A 26,098-nucleotide genomic window follows, 5' to 3' on the forward strand; every position below is an offset into this window, starting at 1 on the left:
TCATGGTTGTGCATTGCATTGAAGAGCTATAGACAACATGCTTTTGAGGCTTTAGTCAAGTTGACAGAGTGTATCTATTATATTTTCCCTTCATTTTAGGAGTTGCCCCAAACTTTTTGTATAGAAGGAGGTGGGTGGGTTAGAAGAGAACATTTACTTTCAAAGTGGATGCAGCTCACAGTGGTCATGTTACCACTGTTTCTCAGAGAATATTTTAAGGTGTTCAGCCTTGCATAAACACATTTTTTTCCAAAGAAAAAAATCATTTAAAAATTATTTTGGAACTATTTTTTCACTTTTTTTTCCTTAAAATGACATATCATTTTTCCCCATATATTTCTTTCTTAGTCTAAACCAATTGTTGGCCTTCAGTTTCTTTGTCCTGGGCACATGTGTGTGGGAGAGGTTTGGGACAGGAGTTTGTTAGCCCTTCTGACCTTGGTATTGTTCAAGTAGAACTGGTTATTGAGAAATGCGAATACAAAACCTCAGCCATTTCTTTCTAAATGTATGAAAGATCCTGACCAAATTAAAAAACCAGGAGAGCCTTGTTGAGCCTGAATGTGTTAGGCTATGAAATGCACCCTGGGTTTTGAGGAAGAAGTGAGCACATTTATGGCTTTAATTACTCATTTGGGATTTTACAGTCTGTTGCCAAAGCCAGTTATCATCAGCTTTGATTAGAAATCAGGAAAGACAGCTGCTGAAATGCAGAGTGAAAAGGATTGTATTGGATTAGAGAGGCATTCTTTTGAATCTGAAAGAGAAGGAAAACATCTTTGGGAAACATCTGAATATGCATTTATTTTAATAATTCAATGGCTAGAGGTGTAGAACAGTACTCTGTAAGTTGGAGTGGTTTTCATTATTAAATTAAGTGCCTTTGTTCAGTTCATCTAGATTTGCCTATTGGCTGCTGCCTGCTTTCTCCTCGTTTAGTTCCATTTTGATGCAGTGTTACATCCCTATTTGTGGGTTGAAATGTGTCAGTATTCATAAACTAAATTCATGAACCATCCTTCCAATCATTTGGGCTGATGAAACACCATTTACCAGTGTGAAGCCAAGCCAGGAGAAGCATATAAAATAATGCATTCAAATGCTAAGTTTAAAAAGACAGCGTTCTGTATTTCCGATCCTATATGCATGGAGAAGTACTACTTTGAGCCTTATTATTTTAACAATGTAATTTTGGGATTATAACATATATCAGAATAATGTCATACTTGATGGCTTGAGTAAATCAGAATTTCAGAGTTAAATTCTCTTGTACATGTTCATCATTTGTAGAGTTGAAAGATGTGTCAGGAAGATTTATTTTCTGCCTTTTGAAAGCTGTTTTAGATATTGTATGGAAACTTACACATGGCAACTTCTCCCCGTCTTGAGTTAAACTCTGTTAAGCAGCAACATTTCTACAAATGATTATCATGATTATTTATGTATATTATGTTCATAGAAGTATGCCAACCCATAAATAACTATATAAATACTAAGAATACTTGTATTTATATTCATATTTGCAAGAGAGTAAACATTTATGCAAATACAGTAAGAAAGATTATCAAACACTTTGTCTCAGTGTGCTCTGGCTTCAAAGTTGAAGCTGAAAATTTTCACCCAATTATTTAACTCTAGGCAGTGTAATGCTTAAACAAAACAAAGATAACATTCTGTACCTACACAATGGATCAAAACAACTTCCTTCATCCTCACTTTGGACCATCTGTTTAAAAGAAACTAAAAACCCTCAGGAAGCAAGCCTCTAATCTGTGGTTAAGAGTTTAAAGACACATGCTCATTCTCACAACCCAGCAATGTGCACAGAGAGCTGTAATAGGTTTTGTATTAGCTGTAAGAGGCTAGATAGCTTGACCTCAGCATCTGTCGGTTACAGCTTCTCTATTCTTTGTAGAAATTTAAAAATTATTTTTGCACCAGATTTAATTCCATGTTATTTTTATATCAACCTTAATAAATATCGGGAATAGTATTTTCCAGGAGCTTAATTATTCTTATTTCTCAAATACTTTTAAGAACCTTAATTCTTGCCCTGACCTGACATCATCTTGATGAAAGGAATCAGACACATGCTAGTAATATTTTGCATTGTGGAAGTCACTACTGGAGAGCAGATTTGACTGGTGATAAGAGAATAGTGAAGATCATTAGCCCTATGTTATTGCTTATTGAATCCCACTAAAACATTTTTTAAATTTGCATTGCTTTAAAAGACTTGGACAACTGTTAACATTTACAGTCTTGGAGTGCTGGTAGGGGTTTATGCCCATCCCCTTCAGGGAACTATGGTTGTGAGACAGTCAGAGTCCATTTTTCACAATACCAAACAGGAAAAGCAATAGTATCAAATTCTAATTCTAATTCTAATAGTATCAAATTCTATTCAATCTAATTCTCTTAAAGTGAAAGAATCTTTTTCATCATTAAAACATGTAGTTATATATTATATACTCATTATAGAAAAATATATTGTTATGTTTTAGTCTTCTATCTGATAGAGTTGAATAAATTACCTATTCTTTATCATAATAGTGGAAAACCTTTTATTAAAAATGATGTTAAAGTGGTCCTGATCAGGCATCCCTGGAAATTGAAATGGGGAGGAAATGGAGAATAAAAATAAGTTGAAACTTAATGGGCTTGTATGCAACTTATATGAAACATATATAAATATTCATATTTTGGTGTTCACTAAATATGTATATATATATTTATATTTTTATATAAAATGTAAATATATGCACACACGTGTGTGTTTGTGTGATCTGTGATAATTTGTTTTCTATTACTGTAACAAATACCTGAGATAATCAACTTATAATGAAAACAGGTATTTTTTGGCTCACAGTTTTGCAGATTTGGCCCCATTGTTTTGGGGCCTGTGGTGAGGCAACATAAGGTGACAGGGAACATGTGGAGGAGCAAAGCAGCTTACCTTATGGTAGGGACATGATAAAAAAGAAGAAAAAGGGGCTGAGGTCTCACTATCCTCTTCAAGGACATGCCCTCAGTGATTTAAGACCTCCTACCATTTTGAAGTTTCTACTACTTCCCTGTAGCGCTAAGCTCAGGACCAAGCCCTTAACACACTGGCCATTGGAGGACACTCCGTATCCAAACTCCAGCAATATCTATTATTAGAGATGTGGTTTTCTGTGATTGATATAGTGGCACTGGACAACAGGCTCTGTAGATTGTGGAATTAGTCATCAACCTTTCAATAAGTGCTCTCTGTTTCCTTGAATTGCTCAAATGATAGTCATCACAGACCCACACTGGCCTTATACTTCAGTAAGTGGGTAGATTGGGTGTCACCTCACACATCTTTTCTGACTCTTCTTCCAGCATTTGGTGTTCACCAGCGGCAGAAGTGACGCAAGTGATTTGGTGATACCCTTCAGTTGTGCAGGGTTTTCTTGGTATCTTCTGTCTTCATTGCTACTTATGAGTTTGTGTATGTTCTTACATAGGTGAATACTTTTCCTATTTATTTACTTGTTTGTTTGTTATTTTTAGTGTTTGAATCAAACCCAGGGCCTTGCATATCCCAAGCACATACTCTACCACTGAGTTACACCCTCAGCTATATGTCTGGATACTTTTAAAGGGAGGTATTATGTTTGGAAGCAATTCACCTGGAAAATTTATTGAACTGAATATTGTCAAACTTTTATTTTTAGAACAAATCAAATCATTTAATACTATAGAAAATGCAAAGACATATAAAAGCAATAATTGCAACCTTCACTCCTATAAATATGCATCACTGACTCATATTCAGACCAATTCGACCACAAGTGGATATCATAAGTGAGAACTCTGCAAGACCTGATTTCATGCCAGTCACACCCACATAGACACATTTGTTTGTTTATGTCAGTCATTAGAATTCAGTAACTAAACAGCAGTGGTAGTTAATGTGGTGCTTTATAGAAGAACTGGGGAGGGGGAACTATCCCTGAATAGTGACCAGTTGTAAATAATGTCATATCCATTGCAAAAATATCTGTGCATAGGAGAGAATAGGACAAGGGCAAACGATTTGAGTGAAGTTATACAAAAAGTCAAGCAATGGACGGTGGGAGAATGCCGGTGTCTTGCCGCCCCTCAGCCAGTTCTTCATGCTCAGCAAAGCTGAGCTCGCTGCACATCTCTCATCTGCTCCTTCCCGGACTCACCACACAGTACCTTTTATATTTTCAGGAAAATTCATTTTGAAATCCAACCTAGGAATCAAAGGAATTTTTATAGTTCAATAGATTAGTAATCATACCTTTTAGGGGGAAAAATGGAGAAAATGTGGTAAAACTTAATATATTCATATTAAGTAGGAGAAAAACTTAACTCAATTAGTGGTCTGAATTATACAATCTATGAAAAATTAATAGTAATTTAATTACTTTCAGATTCATGGAGTTCCTTAGAGATATTACTGGGTTGAACAGATAACAACCAAAAAAAAAAAAAAAAACTTTCACAAATAGTACAAAGGTTGGTAAGTAAAGTAGTGTTTCTAAAGAATTCACAATGGGCTAGTATTTTAAATTTTTCTCCAAGCAGTGTATGTATGCTATCAATTTGTCTTGTGAATCTTTCTTTATGAGAAATAAAGGAGCTATTTGTGATTTTTTTTAAAATTTGTGGTTCTTAAAAGGTATTCGTTTTCTTGAGTGGGGGGTGCAGCTCAGTGGCCAGGCACTTGCCTAGATTTATGAGAACATAGGTGTGATTTCCCCAGCCTCACAAAAAAGAAGTCATTCATTTACACATATACTGTATCATTCCTTTACTCATTCATTGAACAAATATTATATATATTATTACTATATATACATATATATATATATTCCTTTCTTCTTTCTTTTCTTTTCTTTCTGGTGAACTCACAAGCCCAAGTTATTCTTCCACCTCAGCTTCTCCAGTGTTGTGACTACAGCAACTTGAGAGTAATGAGTTCAACAAACTCCTTGCCTTTATAGTATAGGGGATGGGAATTAACTAAAAAATCAAATCAATAAATATTTACTTTTAAATTATGATAAGAGCATAATTGGGGTATTGAAATAATTTAGGGGAAAAGATTTTTGAGAAATGACAGTTGGGCTGAATACTGAAGATGCAAAGCAGTCAGTCATGCAAGGAATGAAAGAAAGAGCCATCCAGGCAGGAAAAAACTCTATGAAATAAGAAAAGGCAGGGGAAAGTTTATCATGTTCCAGAAACTAGGAGGCCAGTCTGGCTACAATGTGTTTAGTGGTGTGGAATGAAATCAGAGACATATGTGAAAGTAAAACCTACCTAGGCAAAGCTAACAAGATGAAATTTTATTCAAGGTGTCATGGGGAGGCATAACAGTGTTTTTTTTAAGATAGTGAGCATAGTTTGATTTATCATTCTGAAACATCCCAATTGCTGCTGCATAGAAATAGATTATAAGGTAGGTATCTCAGCCAGGAAAACAGAAACCACCCTAGGTATTTCAAACAGGTGGGATTTTATATAGGGGCTCTGTTACCAAGTGTTGGTATAATAAAAAGATACCACAGAAGTAACTAGAGATAAAAATTTCAGAAAGCAGCTCCTGCAACACAAGGCATAAAAGGGCGACTTTGGAGTTGAGAGATAGTAGATAAAACCCCCAACACTGTGGGAAATAGCAAATGCAGAAAAACCTGTGAAAGAGCTGTGACAGCAGTCCAGAAATGAGATAATGGAAGTTGGGACCAGGGGGTGGATTAGAGATAGAAATAGACATGCATAGATTTAGGAGAGATTTAGAACCTAGAGCCAAAAGGGCCTGTTGATGGTTGGATTGTATTGAGTAGGAAATTTTTTAAAAATTAGTTCAGAGCTTCTGGCTTGAACAACAGAATAGTGGCATAGTTTATTAAGAATGGGAAGTTAAGAGGAGTGGGCTTGGGAAAAATCTAAGTGTTGAACTTCAATCATGTTGAGTCTGAGATGTCAAGCCAATGGTCAGGTATGTGAGTCTGGTAGACACGGGAGAAGTGCAGACAGGAGGTATCAATGTGGAAACCATCCGCATTCAGATGGCAATTAAAACTGTGGAAAGGCCTGGGTGTGGCGGCGCACGCCTATAATCCCAGCAGCTTGGGAAGCTGAGGCAGGAGGATCTCGAGTTCAAAGCCAGCCTCAGCAACAGGGAGGCACTAAGCAACTCAGTGAGACCCTGTCTCTAAATAAAATACAAAATAGGACTGGGGATGTGGCTTAGTGGTCAAGTGCCCCTGAGTTCAATCCCTGGTACCAAAACAAACAACAACAAAAATTTGTGGAAAGGGAGGATATCGCCTATGGGGAGGATGAAAAAGAGAGATGGATTGTCCCCAGTGTTGGGGATCTTGAGACATCAGTGCAAGAGTGAGAAAGAGCCAAGGAAACCGAGATGAGAGCAGGAATGGAAGACGGGGAGTCAAAGTGGTACTGTGGGAAGCAGGGCGGGAAGGAGGCGAATGGTCTGTGGTATCCAGTGTTGCCAAGAGACTCTTCAGTAAGATGTAGGCAGGTGACGTTCATAGGGTTAGGCACCTGAAGATATTTGGCTGCCTGTCTTGGGGTAGAAGGCTGAAGAGTTCATAATAGGCAAGGGCTTCACATTCTGACACAAAGAGTCCAAAGGAGACATAGGGCAAAATTGTTTCCTTAGCCAGGGCCCTACCTAGAGCTCAGGGAAAAAAGTATGTGTTTGTATGTGGAGAATAAATATTTGACACAAATATATTTGAGATCTGGTAGGTTTTTTTCAGTGTTCACTCTATACCTGCTATGACAGTTTGGTTAAGTGTCCCTCAGAGGCCCGTATGCTACAGGCTTGGCCACCAGCTGTGGTGCTATTGGGATGTGGTAGGACTTTTAGGAGGTGGGGCCTGTGGGAGGTAGTTAGGTCACCTAGAAGGTGATTTAGGAACCCCAGCCTCTTCCTGTCTGTCTCTTTTTGCCTCCTGGCCACCATGAAATTAAAGTCTCCTCCTCCACATGCTCCTCCATGATGTTTGAGCTGCCACAGGCCCAGAGCAATAGGGCCAAGCAATCATGGGCTGAAACCTCTAAAATAATATACCAGAGTAAACCTTTCTTCCTTTTATTTTAATTATCTCAGCTATTTTGTCATAGTAATGAAAAACCATCCAACATACCTGCCACAAATCAGTGTTCCCATCTACTCTTCTAAGTCATTTTCTTTACCAGGTTTTTGTTTACATTTCACAGTATTCATTATTTGACAGCCTTTTTTTTTTTTCTTCATCCATCTTTCTTCAGTCACACTGCTCTATAAATGAGGAAAACTCCACTCAAGTCTAAAAGTCATTTTGTGTGAAAAAATCTCAGATGATAACAACCATTATTTCTGTTGAGTCCTGATAAGTCGTCTGCCTTTTTTTGGGTACTGAAGTGAAGCCCACAGGGCAGCATTTTAGTAGATTTCCTAGACTTTGCAGGTCTGCTCTGTGATGCCAAAGTTCAGAAGTGTTTCTATGACCTTTTCAAGCTGTCTTTTCTGTCTGTCATATTCAGGGCAGACATCTTGACTGACGAGGCTGATAAAATTGCAAGTGATTGGAGTCCTTAGAAGCCTTTGCCAGTCTTCATGTATCTCATCTTGACTAAGATATAATGCAGATATTACTGTGTACCCCCAAGACATTTTCTCTAGTGATATCTCTGTTGAAGTAACACCTGTCTCTGCTTGGGCCAGGCATGGGAATGGGACTGTTTGCTAAATTACCAGTTAGTATTTGGACCTTTAGAAAAGTTCTGTAAAATGCCTAACATAGCACTGAACATTTGGTCTATTATCTCTTGGTTATATAAGTTATCTTCCAGTTTGCTTTGCTACTATAATTAGAAAGATACGAGCAGAAATCCTATTTCTTGGTGAAAGTACTCTTTTAATAGCAGGACAAAGCATGTATTGTTTTACTTTCCTTATCAACAGACCACACTGCTGTTGACTAAGGTTGTGTTTAATAAGTATGTTCTCTTGGGCCAAAATGTCAAATATATCCCTAATGAGTTCAATGACATCACCGAGCGTGCTCATATTCCTTGCCAATAGTCGGCATTGTTGGAGCAGATCACATTAGCTGTCTTCTGCACACAGATGCAGGGTCAGGGCATTAACAAGCCAAAGAGCTTCAGGAAAAAGATGAAGATTTAAAGCAAAGTCTGTCCATGTCAGGAAACAATGGGTGGCTGTTCAGTGTGGAGATGGTGGAGACTTTCAAGAGGAGGCTTTTGCCTCTGATCAGTTTTCTGTGCATCTCTGCCCTGTGGGAACTGTGTAAGTCAGTGACGACCTGAAAGATGATCATCTTTAAGCCAAACTGCCACTTTGAATGTTGAGTTTTAGAATATGCCACAGACGGCCCTGACATTCTAAAATTGATTGAAATTTTATGACCTTCTAAAGTAACAAATAGATTTCCAGCTTGGGTGAATTCTGGAAATAATATAGTTCAGGAACCCAAAGTTGGCTCTTCGTATAGTTCATGAATAAGTTCTTTGGTTGTCTTTTAGGATTTAGTGCCCAAGTGTGTATCAAGCAAAAGGAACACAATTCATGGAACACACATGTCTGTGTGCGTGTATATATACATCTATGTGTGTGTGTGTGTGTGTGTGTGTGTATTTCCTATATGGTTTCATTTATTTCAAGAAATTTTGTCAGGTATCTGTGTATATGTAGATATCTGAATCTAATTTGAGAAACTTCAGCATATGAGCTTCCCCTTTTGAATGCAGCCGGAATAACCGAAGAATAGAAGGCAGCCTTGGAGGATATTTTATTTTACTCATTTATTCACCCATTCGTTCATTTGTTCATTTGCTTTGGCAGCACTGGAGATTGGATCCAGGGCCACACACGTACTAGGCAAATGTTTGTACCACTGATCACACCCCAGCTCATGTTTTTATTTTTTAAAGTTGTGCTCATACATTTTCCCCTTCACTTTCTAATCTTGTTGTTTTAGAGAGAAAAGGGTTCTTGTTTTCCAGGTGACTGGTGTGCATTGAGTAGTAAAAAAATTCCAAACAGAACATCTTCAGTGTTAGGTTGACTAGAGGAAAAATATCTCGGAGAAAACCGAGCTGGTGTAGGGCTATATTCATGTGTCTAGCCAGGGTTGCCAGGCATAGAAAATCGACCTCTTTAAGCAAACACCCTCCATACCGGCTACATTGAAAAGTCTTTTTACTTTTGCTTTTTGACAAATATAAACAAAATGCTTGGACTTACCAGTGTGAATTTAGGAAGAAACTGGCTTTGAGTGGCAGTCCGGGGTGGGGACGGAAGGGAAGGTAGCAACAGACAGGGAGCGCGTCTGGTGCCAGCTGGTGCTGAGGTCTGGCCTGCGCCCTGGTGCATTTCTCTCCCTTCAGGAAATTGACATGCTGAGGCTTTCCTGGTTTCTGTGGCTGGGTTGGTTTATGTTCCTTTTATTGTATGTGTTTACTTATTGGTTACAGTCTTTGATTTGTGGTTGCTCAATGTATTTAATAGAGCCAAAAGACCAAATTGTTTCCTTAGCTCAGGTCCTACCCAGAGCTGGGCAAGGAAAGGTTGTTTGTATTTGACACTAATGTATTTCAGTGTTGGGTGTCACCTCCTATCTGACCAAGTGCATGATTATGAGCTAAAGCCATGGTGTCCCATATGCAACTAGGAGTTCAGATGATTGCCAATGACAGATATGGGCTAGCGGATCAGTAGGTCCTACTTAAACTTTTACGTATTAATAGTTTATTAAAATGTGTAAATTGGATGAATAAAATGAAGGGAATATTCCTTTATTGCACCAGCACTTCATTCATTCTTTCCTTTGGTCATTTATTTGTTCATTCATTGCCCAATAAAAATAGCATCAAAGATTGATAAGGTACAAGGAAAGCATAAGAAATATAGGGCAGAGCATAGTTTGTGTGCTCAGGTTTCTAATCTAGTTGAGCTCACACACACTCTCTCCCACAAATATAGAAGAATTACAAAGGGATACACAAATAGGAGCAAAAACGATGTCATGAAAGAGGCACATTTGGGCTTCCTAGTTTTGGGGTATTTTTAAAAAGAAGAGCTTTCAGCCACATTAGGAACAGACAGAAACTGCTACACAGAACTAAGAAGCCGCCTATGTGTAGAAATAGTCATGGAGCTGATGCAGAGAAGCCGTGGCTGGGGAGCCCACTGACCAGGGGTGTTTGTGGAAATGGAGTCACTGCTTTGGAGATTGAGGCAAAAGATACAGGGAGCCAATTACGGGAGGTTTTGAGGAAAATGTTAAGGGCAGTGTTAGTAGACCACGTCAGTCACCGAGTCATGAGAAACAGAGACCAGGGGACCTGGGTAATTTAGATAGAAGGGAATCTAAATTACCCCAAGTACAATCATAGGCAAATTAAGGTGGCTGTAGAAATAAAAAGCAGAAAGGAAGAGAATTCAGAGTTATCCTGGAGTTCTCTCTTGCCACAGAAACAGACATGAATGGCAAAGAGCAAGGAAAAGAGTTAAAATGCTCAGGACAGTTCTCAGCCTATGTTTGGGGGGCATGGGTCTGTTCATTCTTTCAGTTATTTATTCATTCGCTTAAACAATTTTATTGAGAACCAGGCTATTTAATATTGTGCTGCCTAAAAATCCTTCTTTCCTCCCTGTTTACATCCCAACCAATATTTTATTTTAAATATTTTTTAGTTGTAATTGGACACGGTGCCATTTATCTATCTATCTATCTATCTATCTATCTATCTATCTATCTATTTATTTATTTATATGTGGTGCTGAGGATTGAACCCAGCACCTTGCACGTGCTAGGTGAGTGTTCTACCCGTGAGCCCCAGCCCCAGCCCCCCAACCAATATTTTTAAAATTAGATTTATTGAAGTGTAACTTAGGTAGCATACACGTCATTTCTTAGTTTTAGTCAGTGCACAGAGTTGTGCAACCATTACCACAATTCAGGCTCACAAGATTTCTGTCCTCCCCAGGAGGTCCCTCTGTGTGCTACATGTTGGCAGTCAGTCCCAGTCCTTGCCCTCGTCCCACCACTTACCTGCCTTCTGTGGATTGACCTTTTCTGGATGGACCTTTTTTAGAAATGGAAACATTAGAATGTGTGATCTTTTTTTTTTTTTTTTTTTTTTTGCATTTGAATTCTTCAACTTAGCCTAAGATTTTTATGATTCATTCATGCTGTAGATCTAACAATAGAACCTTCCTTTATAATGCTTCATTGTATTCTATTATGGGATATGCTGTATTTTCTTTATTCATTCATGATGGATATTTGGATTTTTTTTTTTCCAGTTTGGGGCTCTTATGACTAATACTGTTATGAACTTGTGCCCACAAGTTTTTCTGTGAACACACATTTCATTGCCCAGGAGTGGATTGCCAGATTGTATGGTTAATTTACATTCAACTTTTTCAGAAACTGCCCTCCCTTTTTTCAAAGTAGCTATACAACTTTACAATCCCACCAGGAGTAGGTGAGAGTTCCCATTTATTCACATCCTTACCAGTACTAGTTATTGTCATTTGTTTGTTTGCTTTTTGTTTTTTGAGATGGGAATCTGCTATGTTGGCTTTTTGTTTTTTGAGATGGGAATCTGCTATGTTGGCCAGCCTGGTCTTGAACTCCTGGGCTCAAGCAAGCCTCCTGCCTCAGCTTGCTGAGTAGCTAGGACTACAGGTGTGTACCACCATGCCCAGTTTGTTGTCTGTCTTTTCGATGTTAGGTATCTGAGTGGGTATAAAGTGGTATCTCATGATTTACATTCCCCCAGTGACTAATGATATTTTCATTTGCTTAGTGGCCACTTGCATATCTTTTTAATTTTCGTTTCTTGGTAAACTATCTTTTGCCTGTATTTTTATAAGGTTACTTATGTTCTTATTGTTGAATTGTAAGAGTCCTTTACATATTAGGGATACAAGTCCTTTAACGACATGTGATTTACCAATATTTTCCCAGTCTGTGGCTTACTTAATTTCCTCCCTCCCTCCCTGATTTCTTCCCTTCCTTTTCTTTTTTTCAGAACTGGGGATTTAACCTATTGCCTCCCATAGGCTAGGCGAGTGTTCTAGTTCAGAGCTATATCCCTTCCTTTAATTTTTTTTTTGGGGGGGGGTCTCACTAGGTTTCTCAGACAGGCCTTGAACTTGTAATTCTCCTGACTCAGCCATTTAAGTGGCCAGGATTACAGGTGTGCACCAACATGCCCAGCTTGTTTGTTAATTTTTAAAATGATGTTGTTTGAAGTGTGAACATTTTTTTTTCCATAAATCCAGTTTAGTAATTGTTTTTGCTCGTTTATGGTTTTGGTGTCATATCTTAGAATTCTTTCCCTTACCTAAGACCTTGAAAATTTTTCTCTTATATTTTCTCCCAGATGTTTCACAGTTTTGACTCTTACATAAAATCCTGTGGCCCACTTTGAGATCATTTTTGTGTGAGGTTTGAGGTCAGGGTCTAAAGATATCCCCTCTACATATCTTAACCCATAAGTTGATGTCTTAACCCATAATTAAATCAAAATGGGCAACACTCCTGGGAATACATTTGCCCCTCAAAACTGGTCTTGGGTATTTAAACCCATAGGGTCTCTGTGAGGTTCTCAGATCCTCTGTGCTCGAAATTGCTCCTGCACTTTCTTTGTATATTTGTCTATCCTAGCACGTAAAATCCTGTACTGTAGTGAGATGCATTTTTCTGTGTCCCTTCTTGGAATATGAGCTTATTAATCCCTGAATTCTCAGTGGCTGAAATATAGTAGGACTTGAAATAATTTTGGTTGCATGTAATTAAATATCAACCTCTGTGAACATTGAAGATCGCTCTTCCTTGCTCTCCTTTTTTTGTTTTTCTTCCTTGGTATTTAAAACACACTAACATTTGCAATAACAACAACAATGAAAGTAGTCCAGGGAACCAGCTTGTTCAGGCAAAGGAATAAATCATTCTAGCTGACAGTACCCAGATTTCCGCAGAACTGCTGTGCAGCTTTCTGAGATAGACACACAAAAAGGGACAGTGATTTGATGGGACTTGAGCACGGTGATGGATAGCTGCTCCAGTCCTAATGAAATAGCATATCTAAGAAAACCTGGAAACCCTCAGACAACAGCAGACATGCAACATGCTGCTCCATCTCCATTATTCACTCTCAGTCATTCTGGACTTTGTCCTGCCACAGGTCTCATTGTTCCCAATTGATCACAGAGATGTGCCCTTTTTCATCTCTTGCCCTATGCACTTCCTGTTGTGGCACCTGAGTCACAAGTTTTTTGACCCCACAGGTGCGACAACAACCAGTGCCTTAGGGATTTATTTTAAGTTTTTTGCATTGGAGTTTGCTTCTTTCTTTTTATATTCAGGTGGGAGAGGACTGGGCTATTTTCTGCAGATATTTATTGAGGATTTAATATGTATAAAGCTCTGTACCCTGTGGAAGATATTCTCTCTCTCTCTCTCTCTCTCTCTCTCTCTCTCTCTCTTATTTTCCTCTCTCTTCCCCCCATTCAACACCTGACCCTTCCCCAGGGGGAAATTTCAATACGTTTAAAACATTGTTGAAAGAAGAAGAAATATTGCCCCAATTCCCCCATGTATCTGTGCAAAATCTTGTGAGATTTCCCCAAATCCAGCTGAGAAATAATCTTTCCATATTGTCACCTTGAGCAGGATTCAGTGAGCAATGTATTTGATTATTGATCTTCTTAACTATGTCTCATGAAAAGCTCTTAAGTCAATCTCTTAATGTTAGTTGTTTTGAGACAGAAAGATAAGGGCAGTGATGATTATAGGATTTGGCAGGGGCTCTCAGAATGAGACTTGTCCCCTCTGAGACTGACCTGCTCAGAAGTTTGAATTATATCAAACAGTAGGGATCAAGCACCTGCTTAAGGTTTAAGAACAAGCTTTTTAATATCCACCTTTATCACCTCACATTTCATGTAGTTTAAAATATACACTTTAGAAAAATGATTAGGCTGGGATTTGGGTCCCAGACCTGGTTAGGAATCCTGTACCTGATACACTGGCTGTGTGTCCTAGTATATATTGCACAGTTTCTCTGAACCCTATAGTAATGGTGCTTCACACCTGTCTCACAGAGAGAGCAGTTATAAAGTCTGAACAAGAAATATAAGGAAGCTGTATAGACCTACCTAGTGCAGACGTGGTGATAGATGGCTGTCATTACCACTGTCTTTGTAACTGTTTCTGTGCTCACACGATTTTACTGATTATGTTGTATCCATATGATTTCTCTCTGGACCTCATATGGTGTCACTTGCTTTGACTTTATATACTTTAAATTTGTCATTTAATCACATATTATGGATACAGTTGAGTTTTGTCTCAAGTTCCACTCACCTCTTCTCTTCAAGATGTCAGCAGTCTCTTCAAACCCATCTGTGTCTTCTTGTTTTAAAAAATTCACCCAACAATAGATTGATATCAACTCAGCAGCATCTAATTTATAATCCATATTCAAGTTCCCCTAATTGTGTAGTTTGTTTTTGACCCAGGATCCACTTGAGTTTATGCATTGCATTTGGCGTTGTCTTTTTCAGTTCCTTCTTATCTAGAATGTTCTTTCTCCCACCTGTCCCCCCTTTATATGTCTTGACAGTGTCATTTTTTGTAGCACCCCTGCCATTTATCCTAACACACTGTGTTCCAGATCCACTTGGTTGTCTCCCTGGCCCGTGATACTGAGCGGGTGGGAAAGCGTGGGCTGCAGTCCCCATGTGCTTCTGGCTGGTCCTGCTCTCTGACTTCCCATGATCCTACTTGTTCTCTCAGAACTTGCTTCTTCTCTGAAGCACAGAAGACGATTTTGAGTTCCTCATGAGATGATTTATTTAAAGGCCCGAGCAGACTCCAGGAATGTGCTAGAAACCAAGAGCATTCAGAGAGGTTTGAGGATAGCTGGGCAGAACTGAACAGGATGGAGTGGAGAGCATCCCAGCTATGGGTGGCCAAAGGCAGCAGGGGTCAGGAAGCTTGCTTCAGTTCATCTTCCTTTCTTGCATTTATTGTGCTGTGATTCAGACTACAGAAGGAGCAGTGCAATTCTAGAGGCTGATGCAGCTGACACAGAAGGGCTGCTGGAGCAGAAACGCTCCTCTGAAAGGTAAAGATTTAATTACATTCTGGTTCCGTCCTGAGGCCCTGGCAAGCCCTTTCTGCACCTGGGCATACTTGCAGCCTTAGGATAGCCTTTAGGTAGGTGGGAACCACAGTCTCCCTTCACCACCACCAGATGGATCTCTCCCTCTCTCATTGTGTTATCAGTCTGCTGATGCCCGGAGGCTGCTGCTGTTGCTGTATTTTCTCATTTATTGCAACAGCAGCAGGGCACATACACAGGAGGGCCCCTGAATCTTGAAAGTGTATCCCATTTGAGGTCTAAGCTTTCCGTTCTTAGTAAGAGGACCCCCAAAGGACACAAGGGAATGCCTCAGTTTTCCTAAGATCATGCCAGAGACAAAGACTTCCATTCAGATAACTGGCTTATGGTCAGTGCCAGCTATAAGTATTTGGAGGCTTAGTGCAAACTGAAAGTGCTGGGCCCTTGTTTAGAGCACAAGAAAAAAGTGCCATTAAATGTACCAAAATTAAAAGCTTATTCCTTTCTTCTATGATCTTTTTTTCTGAATTGCCATGATGTTTTAAATTTGCAATCAAATGTTGTTCTATGAAAAAAAACATTTAAAATGTAAACTGTTAGCATGCATTTTACCATTGATCTTTATATAGTGCAAGGCCAAATTTGTTTGTTTTTGTAGTAAAAACCACATAACAAAATTTACCATCTTATCCATCTTTAAGTGTACAACTCAGTGGTGTTAAGTGCATTTGCATTGTTGTGACCCAGGCTGATGCCAGCTTTAAAAGCAAGAGTAAGAACACTGAACTCATGTGGACTCACTGAAATATAATGTGTATTTCATAGCTCACACATGCATATTTTTTTCCATTGTCAACGATACGGTGAAACTCTACACACAACTAACTCAGCTGTTTTTGTCTGTCATGTATGCACCCTATCCACTCTCTCTACTTTGGGCTTACTGATGAGTCACAAAGAATTAAAAGGAAAGATACTATAGGTGGCCTGATAAATCTATTTCTCTCTCTCTCTCCCTCCCTCCCTCCCTCCCTCCCTTCCTTCCTTCCTTCTTTTCTTCCCCATTATATTTAACATAAGTGATTGGTGAATTTAAGGATGTAACATCCTTGTGAAGAAAGGATATGATAGGTCTCTGGGCTCCTTGGCCACTCAAGCTTCTTAAGATACCATTGCCTGCTTTTTGCATTCAAAGCACGTGGATTTCTAAGAGAATAGATTTTCAGGATTCTCACCATGACTAAATGACAAAAGTGTGTAAGGTAAAGCACATGTTGAGTAACCTGATTTAGTCATTTCATAGTGAAACATATCAGAGCATCTAGTTGTATACTATAAATACATGTAAATTTTACTTGTCAATTGAAAAGCAAAATGGAAAGAGGGGCTTCTCTGATCTCTTGGCACTTCCCACTGAACCCCTGTGCTTCCTGGGTCTGCCAGAATCTTGTACTGGTGGGGTTTCAAGATGGTAAAACACAGCTGGGGTGCCAGAGGAGGGTCATGGACAAGTTCTTCACCTGGGTACCCTCTATTTTGATATTTGCTCCAAAGATCCATCAAACTTCACTTATACAAATTCACTTACACTTACATAAATTAGTGAGCCTGTCAAGACAGAAGCTGCAGAATCCTTCTGTACATGGGACCCTGTGTGAACTGGCCCTGCTCAGGGTAGATATTTCCAATATCACTGCAGGAAGAGAAGATACTTGAGATAGCACTGCTTTGTCAGCCCTTCCACCAGATCCTTTGGAACCATCCAGCCTATCTCTCAAAGGCCCTGCTTCTGCTCCCATCCCTTTCCTCACTTTAAGTAGCTCTCCTCCAGGGGTCAGTGTGACAGTCTAGGAGGTAGGATTGAATAGGCAATGTTCATCAGATATATTTAAGTAATTTAAACTCTTTTGTGAATCAGTACCATAATTTTATGAACCATTTTATAAATCTTATAAAGCATGAGTCACCCAATGAATATTTCATTAAACCAACTGCGTTCAGTTATGACCGAAGAAGGTATCATCAGTCCATTCTGCAGCTGAGGAGATGGAGGCCCAAATGGGGAAGGTGGAATTTGGCATTCCTTCCCCCATTACATTATAGGTCTCTATTCTAATTTCAGACCTTTGTTAATCACCCTCTAATTAGAGGACTGAAAGAAAACTCCATTCTCTAAGAGTCACCAGCCCTCTTTGAAGAAGTTCACTTTTGCATAAAACCCTCCAGGTAAGAAGCACTCTGGGTGCGGAGCACCAGGTGTGATCCCAGCAGAGAAAACACTCATTATTTTGAAGGTTGCAAATGGATTTCAAAAGTGGGATTGTTCCTTCTGGTTACTTCTGGAGATGAAAGTGCATAATTTTCACAACATCTTTTTTTTTTAAAAGATACCAGAAGCGTCATATATATATATATATATGAATTTAAATACAGGATGTCACTCCCTGTAGTCTCTGTAGTTCCCTATGGTTGAACATTTTAATCAGCTGTTTTTGTGCTTTAAAGATTTTTCATTTGATTTACAACTTGTAGGAGTGGAGTTGCAGTGAGTAATCAGGAAGAATGCCATAGAGAGGACAAAAAGAAGGTGAAACACAGCGTTAATAATTTAGTTTCAATAACCTTAAAAGGTTTACTGTTCACTTTTAACCTTGTATCCCAAAAAGCAAGCTACTGCAGTGAATCATAAAAATGTTTCTTTTAATTTGCAAGTCATTTATCTAACTACGCTTACAGGGACTGATGCATTCGTTAAACAAAAAGGTCAAGATGCGACAGTGCCTGTTCCATTCGATACTGGCCATTGGAGGTCGCCTTGCCTTTGATTGGAAAGATCTTAGGGTTGAAACTCTGTAGAGGCTTGCTTTCAAATTTTATAGATCATTATAGTGCCAGATTATTAATTTAATAATGTTTTAGTTAGTACTGAGCAAATCAGAAGAGACTTAAAGTGGCATAGAGGCATGAAGAAACTCAAAGTGATTTTTGATGGGGACAAATTGACTAAGAGACTTAGAGGTGATATTTAAAACCAACTGTCAAAACTAGGGGGCAGGCTGGGGTCATGCTTGGTGAGTAACTTTAAAACACCTGCAGACTAGAATTTTAACATCTCAGGAGGCCTGCTAAATTAACAGGGAGATTTTTTTTTTCCACCCAGATCCCATTACCAGCCAGATTAAAACAATCCCTGTTGAACACTACTCTGTGCCATTGCATAGGAAATCACCAGGTGCAATAAAGGTGTGCTTTGTTTCATAATTAGGAGGGGTGCCTCTTCCAGATAAAGGGAGGGAACCAGGGGCATATTTCTTTAGTGGTCCTTCCTTGTCTTTAATTAAGAATATATGTCACAATAAATGGAATCATTTTCCCCCTAGAATTTGTATTTTATTTCTGCTAATGGAGTTGGCTGGTATTCTGTTTCTGGGGAAGTATCCTTGAAGATTTCCTCCTGATGTGCCCCTCCACCTCATCTGGGCCCTGAGTCTCCTAGGATTACCTCCTGTGATTGACCTTGAAGAAAAGGAAGGATGAAGTTTTTAAAAATCCAGAAGAAAGGCGACTAGACTCTTTCATTTTTGATTTTCATGTTTTATATGGTCAGACCCAACTGAAAAGGGAACTAAAAATTTGTAAACCTTCAGTGGACTTTGACTTTTTTTTTTTTTTTTTTTGACTTTGACTTTTTTTAATGGGGTCATTTAAACTGGGGTCTCCTTTCTTCCCTGTTGCGAATGACGTCACTATTTTTGGCCCATCCCTACACTCCTGTGATGATTTGAACTGCATTCAGCATTGGCTGATGGACCTCAGCCTGTACTCCCTGAGATTCAAGGTACAATGAGAATCTGGGAAAGAACCCTAGCTCCCCCATCTATCCCCGGGTTTGTTTTGGATCTTCAGAATCAGATACACTGTAGTCAGGGCCTCCACTGGTCAATATGGGCACTGTTGTACTAGTTAAAAAAGGAACCACCTTTTCCAGAATGTCAATTCCTCTCTGCTGCATTGTATTAGAAAAGGATACTTATGTTGTTTGCCACAAAATTGTTACTATTATTACAGATTGACACTGTGATTCCAACAGAGCCCAGTTAGTTATGACATTATGCAGTGTGTAACTTAGGCAACTGTATCAAAAAAAAAAAAAAAAAAAAAACAAAGCTGCTGTAGGAAAGCCTTCAGAATCAGAATCAGAATCAGAATCTTGTCTCTGTCACTTGCTAGTCTTGTGACTTTGAGCTAATTACCAACTTCTAAGCCTGTTGCTAGTGGGTACAAGGAACCATTGTGCACACACAGTTTCTATTGTCAGGTTCCTGGCCTGTGTTTTCTAGACTTACTTCATGAATCTTCCTACTAATAATGTACTCTTTTTTTTTTTATTGGTTGTTCAAAACATTACAAAGCTCTTGACATATCATATTTCATGAAACTAATGTACTCTTGAGCCGAAAGAAGAATCACTTGAGGTTGTGAGGGTCCACTCAAAACAACCATTTCTTTTTCATGTTTTAGTTTTTGCTGTCTCTAGTGTCTTATACTCAGTGTTATTCTGAGTGCTTACTGTTATATAGAAAAACGTGTCATTGTTAATTCTCGCCACCATATTGGTTAGATAAAAAAAGTGAGATTAAACATGAGATTTTTGTTAAAGATCTCTTTAGAATAGTGAAATCCAGACTCCCATCAATTAAATTAAACAAAACTCTTGAGGAGTTTCATCATTTAGTGAGTTGTTTTTTTCCCCCAGCCGGTTGTCTCCTGGGTCAGCATAAGGTTTAGGACAAGGTCCTGAGGCCTAGGATTAGGGAACTCACTGGTCAGTTTCTAATCAAAGATCAGAAGTAGATTGGGAAATCGACGTCCCTTTCTTCACCCTGTTTTCCCTTTGCAGTTCTGTCTTTCACACTTTGGACCTCAGGGCACTGTTCTTAAATCTCATGAACAAGGCTAATTGTTACTTCTCCCTTCTCCAAGTTCTGAGCACCAACTTGGTTTCTTCCAGTTGGACTGTCCAGGCTTCAGCTTGACGATTCCCTGGATGCTACTCCTCTTCTGTGAACTTTCCTTTCTGACCCTATTGGCTGTGACTTCTTCACTGTCTTGCCTTAAAAAATGTTCATCTAGTTTAGATTCAACAGAGGAGCCCTCATTTCATTTCCAAAAGCAGATATCGTCTTAAAATATACTTACAGTCTATCATCCTCTGGTGCCACTGATTATAGAAAGAGTCAGTGTTTCACCCTCCCTCTGTTCTACATCTCCTATCCTTTGTGCCCTCTGCTCATCCCCGTCTTTACTCCATGTCTACCCCACTTGAGCCTCTCTCTCAACTTAGCTCTTCTCCTTTTGTACCTTCTCCAAAGTTTCCCATGAGTTTCCCATAAGATTTTCAGTTCTATTCCGTAATTTATCCACTCAACAAACAGTGATGGCCAGGCTCAGTGGCACACACCTGTAATCCCAGCAGCTCAGGAGGCTGAGGCAGGAGGACCCCAAGTTCAAAGCAAGTGTCATCAACTCAGCAAGGCACTGGGTAACTCAACAAGACCCTGTCTCTAGAAAAAAAATATTTTAAAAGGGCTGGGATGTGGCTCATTGGTTAAGTGCTCCTGGGTTCAATCCCTGGTTCCAAAAGAAAAAAAAAAAAAGAAACAATGATGGAACACCTTTGTATACTTAATGTTAACTCCTGGACTAAGAATAAAAAGGTAAACAAGTCATTTCTGTTCCATAGAATTTTCCAGATTCGATTCTAATGGGATATTATTTATTTACCTGTTTGTTTTCGACCTCCCTCTTTATACAATTGTGGGTTCCAGATGGAAGAACAGTGCTGGTTGCATTTCTTGTACCTAGAACAAAGCCTGACCTAAAGTAGGAACCCAGTGAACATGACGTCAATATCCCACAATCAAAAGATCCAAGTGTCTTGCCCTCAGACCATTCTAATGTGTGCCAGACTCCAAACCCTCATTGTATAGGGCTTTGTGGTTGCAAAGCTTTTGTTCAGGCACTGCCTTGTCTGAGTTCACAACAATAGTATGGTCCCATACCTGTCCCACCTCTGGTCTGTATGTGATCCTTGGTGCCCCACTTAGCGGACTTGGCCCTTGTGTCTTTGCCCATAAATGATCTTGTTTCACCTGGCTAATCTCTGTGGAAGTCATTGTAAGGATGACAGTGATTATGAATTGTCATTTGCAAAGGCTGTGGAAGTGTGGAGACTTGTAGAAATGGAGTGTTTTTACAAGTGTGGAAAGTGATATGATCCCCTTCCTTTTTCGATAACTGAAGGACAACTTGCACTGATACTGTGAGCAATATCAGGTACTTAACACTCACTGTCTTCCAAGTGATGATGAGTCATATCAAGTTCTGCTGCAAAAGAGAGGGAGAGAGAGAGCGATCATGAGAGCACAGTGAGGTGGGCTCATCCCCACCCAAGATGGTGATATCTTACTCAGGGCCAGCATTATGGATCTCAGCCTGTAATCTTCCATGCCAACCCACTATTTCTTATTTCCCACACTATCTGAGGAAGAATGATGCTTTATGGGTAATCATTTTAGGTTTTGTAACCACAGAAGTCATTTGTCCAATATATAGATAAAGAAGAGAAAAATATTTATTTTAAATGAAGAGTTCCTTTTTCTTAGATGGACACCATTGGATGAGAATAGAGTTTAAAGATGCCTTTTAGCTCAGGACACGTGGACCAAAACAGAATTCTCTAAAGTGTAATTGGCTGTTGTGTTAATCTCTATGTCCTTAGTCAAGGAAATCACCATTATAGTTTTCACATGTGGGGGAAATCAGACGTGCTTTGTTTACATTACTGCCATTTATAAAGCATTTAAAGCAGCTATTCTGCTGAATAAACATTCAAGAGGTTGAAGGATAAGCATATCACTTAAACTTCTTAAGACTAAACTTTCCAAACCATTTCCTGCCAGAGGGACCCAACAGCAAAATTGCAAACTCTGTGCCCTGAGATGAGATAGGCTGAATTAGATTAAGCAGCTTACTGTTGACATGTCTATTGATCTGGGTTCCGTGCAGTTTCCTGTCTCTGCCAGCAGTCAGATGGCTGTATACAATAACACAGTGGCCTGGTTTATGTGAAATTGGGGACTCCAAGCATCAATTACTCCAGGAAGGCAGTGGCACTCGGAGATAAGGGTAAGCTGCTTGCAGTGTTTAAGACCACTAAAATCCAGGCAACATATTTGCCGTCTAAAACGTTGCTTATAAATTTGACAGTGTTCCATTTATAAAATTTCCAAAGAGATCAATTCAGTGTTATTCTCTGCAGGTAGTCATACAAATAGCATTATGAATGCTTATTGTTAAAGTGGTGGATCCCACTTGCTCAATTTCATGCATGTTTCTTAAATATTTGCATACAAATATTGAGTCAGGTGGCAGGATATCAAGAATGTGTGGAGCCATCTCTGACCATCAGCTGTGCCCAAACCAGGGAATGAAGTGGATATAAGAAAAAAGTCAAATATTTGACTTGGATATTTGTATTCTTTTTTTGTGGGACCAATCAAGTAAAAGTCAACTACCTTTTCTTGTCTATCTAATACTCTTAAGAATATTATAATATTATAATAAAGAATACTTCTTTAAGTCAACTACCCTTCATTTAAAATAAATATTTTTCTCTTCTTTAAGTCAACTACCCTTTCTTGTCTATCGAATACTCTAAGATTTGTTTGTATAGGGCAATTATCTTTAAGAATACTAAATATATCTTTAATGCAAAAAAGAATGGCAAATACAGAAAAGCAAATGAAAAACACAAATATCACCACATTGGACAATTATTTTGAATTTTTGGATGCAAGTATTTCAATATTTTTCAAAATATATTTCCCTTCTATGCCTACTCACATACTTCTGTTCTAGACACCCATTTAATTTTATAAGTAATTTTTTCTTTTTAGTTACTTTCTTAGGTAAAGGAAATATAGTTTCTCTTTGAAGAGTCTTACCTCTTAACTTCAAACATTTTAGAAAAGATCGAAGTTGAGCCTATGTTTATACACTTCTGAAGGGGGTAACCAAGAGGCATTTTTATAATCCATAGAGTTCGATGTTTCAAAATTCTTGATGGGTCAGCTCTTTGGGTCTGTTCATACAAGTTGTTCTTAAGTTTCATGCTTAAAATGCAGCTCCTTATTCCTATGAGATGTTCACAGAGCAAATTCCATGCTTTCGGGAGAAACATATGTGCTAAGAATTGGATAAAAGGATAGATTTTTGAAAGTGACATTTCATCTTGCCTGTCATGACATTTTATGTATTTTTCAATACACATTTATCTCAGAAATATCTCCCTTACTTTATTATAGGTAGAAACAGAGTTTCACATAAAACTTAGGAAATCCCTTAAATACAGTAGTGATGGAAACCAGATCTGGAAATTTGACAAGTCTGGGCACATTTTACTAATTTAATTGTATTTTGCAAGTTAACCTCCTGAGATTGGTACCGCCCTCAATCTGGCTTTGCAATAGTCACAGCATTCTTTTCCACTTTATACCTTCCAAATGTGATGCAAAATGGATGTATTTAAAGTGTGTTTAGCATTTACTGGCATAGTTTTAGGTTTTATCTTTTAATGAGATTTTAATTGGTTTTATTGTAGGATTTATGCAAGGTGCCTGGAATGCCAATAGATGAGGGAGACCTAATAAGTAAAACGGACCATTACAGTTAATGCTAGCATGACATCCCCTCAGCAAAACTAGCACAGGAAGTTCCCCACTGGGTCTAACCCTTAAAGGAAACCAGGCCTGTTCATTTGAGATTTTTCAGTTGGCCTAGACTTTTTGAGGTGCTGAAAAAATTCTTCTCATAGTCTTCTTTTACTGGAAAGTCCTGACTCTGTAAAGTTTTAATTACCTTCAAATGTTACCTTCTGATGTTATACTTTTCTGAGTTGTTAAAGCCCCCTCCCTTTGAAACTTTAAGGCATTTGTTATAAAATGAAGAACTCAATATGAACAGCCACACTTTCTTTCCCACTTTATCTAGTAGTGGTAGCATCTGGAAGGAAGACCAAAGGATAAGCTTAAAAAATATTTTTTTCTCTCCTGTCTACTCAGAAAACAGGCATTGCCGTGTAACTTAAAACCATAAATGCCTTTGTAGTCAGTTTAACTTGTCATCAATGGTGAGGAAAGAATGAATTCTTTGATAAGAATGGCACATATAGCCAGATTAATAATGGCAGTAACTTCATATGGCTCTCTGAAATCATACACGTGCCCCCACTCTGAGTTTGTGGACCCTGAAGAGCTATACATTTAGGCATTCTACTTATCAAAGGAGTCCACCTACAGGAATTAAAATATAAAAAGTCACCTTGTTAAAAAAATGGAAATAAATTGAAAAAGTTAATGGTTTGTCCTCATTGGATGAAAAGTCATAAAAGATGGAATACATTGTCAGCATTCCTTGTACCTAGAACAAAGCCTGACCCAAAGTAGGAACCCAATGAACATGCCATCAATATCCCACATCAAAATATCCAAGTGTCTTGCCCTCAGACCACTCTAATGTGTGCCAGACTCCAAACCCTCATTGTATAGGGCTTTGTGGGAATATAAGGAAATGAAGGCCAGGGGGTAGGTAAAGGAGTAATAATAAGTGTTGATTTCCTTAACATGACTCATCTGATAATAAATTTAGAATAATAGTGATTTGATCATGTTTTAGTTAAAAGATATAAGAATGAAGACTGGAGGAATGGGCAGAAATACCCATGGGAGTGAAATATAGAATTAAGATTTACGGGAAGAGAGAAGAGTCAAGAGAGTCTTGAACAATGTCAGTTTCTTGTGTTTTTTCCCCTATTTGTTGTGCTGGGGATCACACCCAGGGCCTCATGCCAGGCAAGTGCTGTACCACTGAGCCATGCCCCCAGCCCAGCTTCTAAAGTAACATTTTACAGATATGCCCACAAGCGGCAGTGCAGCATCCCCATACAGAGCATTGGGGTAATCAAGGAGAGAGGCCAGTACACTAACAGACAAGGAGACCCTTGGAGAAACAGACAGCTCTGCTCCATTTTCTGACTAGAACTTCGGTTCTTGTTCTTTTGTCCCATTTCTACCTCCGCCTTCTGCTTTGCCTTTGTCTCCCTCTGCTCAGTACACACCCTTTCCCAGATTCTGAGCATTTTAAGTGCTCATCGTTTTCCTGTGTTGTGACTGTGATCCTAAAGAGGAGGCACACAGTTTGAAAAAGGTGACTCAGCAGAAAGGAAAGGGCCCACTTGGGCCTTGGGATCAAATAGACTACAACCAGGCCTAAGCCATTCTCATTCCATGTCTATGACCTGAGATACGATTCCCCATCTCTTGGTTGGGAGTGATTACTCTGACCTCACAGAAATTTAAGACTTAAGGGTTAAGGGAGGAGAATGAACATTTATCTGTGCCAATAATGTACCAGCATAGGCTGATGGTTGTGTATTTATCTGTTCTCAGTTCTTCTGACAATTCAGTGAAGTAGGTGTGATTAACTGAGATAATGCTTAAGAAATACCTAGATGTGCCTCACACACATCAAGCCCATAGAAATGTAACTTCTCTTTCTTTACTTTGGTAGTTATCACCTGGACTGACAGGAAAGAGTATACTGTCACCTCCTAATATTGAGGGGAATGAGGGCCATACCAGATCACTACCAAACCTCTTACCATCCCTTTGCTGAAAACTGAAGTCAGAAAGAACTTGTCCCTATTCCCAAATGGCCATGGTTCACTGAAGTCTAGCTGTCTCAGAAGTCGAGTGCTTGGGGTCATCCCAGACCACTGCATTTCCTGAAAAATGGGTCTAGGCTGTGGTTGTGACAACAATGATGTGGTAAATGTCTTCCAGATGGAGCAAAGAGGTGCAGTCAC

At 39.0% G+C, this 26,098-nt stretch overlaps 1 protein-coding gene across 20 annotated transcripts in view; it reads left to right on the forward strand.

Annotated features, from left to right (window-relative positions):
* Pard3 (par-3 family cell polarity regulator) overlaps positions 1 to 26,098 on the forward strand; it is a 626,126-nt gene that overhangs the window by 502,483 nt on the left and 97,545 nt on the right. The window lies entirely within an intron of this gene.

This window comes from Marmota marmota, unplaced genomic scaffold (genome assembly GCF_001458135.2).
Source record: "Marmota marmota marmota unplaced genomic scaffold, marMar, whole genome shotgun sequence".
NCBI lineage: Eukaryota > Metazoa > Chordata > Mammalia > Rodentia > Sciuridae > Marmota > Marmota marmota.